The 993-nt window shown below is 32.3% G+C and overlaps 1 pseudogene; it reads left to right on the forward strand.

The window, feature by feature from the left end:
• Positions 1–993, forward strand: part of LOC128250820 (uncharacterized protein DDB_G0271670-like) — a 66586-nt pseudogene that overhangs the window by 62706 nt on the left and 2887 nt on the right.

A 993-nucleotide genomic window follows, 5' to 3' on the forward strand; every position in this document is an offset into this window, starting at 1 on the left:
TATATATATACAGAGAGAGAAGGGGCGAAGGAGAGAGAGAGAGAGAGGGCGGGAGAGAGAAAAAGAGAGAGTGGCTTATTATGTATATATATATACATATAGTAATGTATGTATATATATATATATATATATATATATATATAAATGTTTACATACATATATATGGATATATATATGCATATATATGTATATGTATATATACATATATGTAAGTGCGTGTGTGTGTGTGTTTGTGTGTATATATATAAATATATATATGTGTACACATGCACACACACGAGCATTTATACGTAATTTTATATGTATACAATTTCACATACATAAGTACAGAGAGAATGACAGAGCGAGATTGAGCGAGAAAGTAAGAAAGAAAGAAGAGGGAACGAGACAAACACACATACAATAGCTGGAGATACATACATGCCTAGAGACTCAAGTACATGCGCTAATACACACAATATATGTCAGTAGTCAACAGAGCAGCTAGTGTGATCTATTGTAAGATCTAAAGCGAAAACCGGCGCTAAAGATCAGACATATTGCAACAGAAGCGCAAACAGAAGGAGTTTGTTAGCTGACTACATCACTATAACAGTTTCGGTAGAGAGCGGGGGGTTATGTAGAGATGACGGGTTGGTGTTGGGACACTTTTAATGCCGTCTTTTCAAAGGGTACAATCAACATAATTAACTTTGCGTATATGTCAAGAGAATCGATCGTTGCTGTTTCGATAACAATCTACATAGCTTTCTATCTATCTATCTATCTATCTATCTATCTATCTATCTATCTATCTATCTATCTATCTATCTATCTATCTATCTATATATATATATCTGTCTGTCTAAGTACGTAGGTACTTATGTATGTATATATGTATGTATGTAACTCTCTCACTCTTTCTGTCTCTCTATATCTATCTATACATAGAGACCTGCATACGTATATACATACATATTTATATAAATATATATGTACATATATATATATATA

Source organism: Octopus bimaculoides, chromosome 25 (assembly GCF_001194135.2).
Source record: "Octopus bimaculoides isolate UCB-OBI-ISO-001 chromosome 25, ASM119413v2, whole genome shotgun sequence".
NCBI classification, from domain to species: Eukaryota; Metazoa; Mollusca; class Cephalopoda; order Octopoda; family Octopodidae; genus Octopus; species Octopus bimaculoides.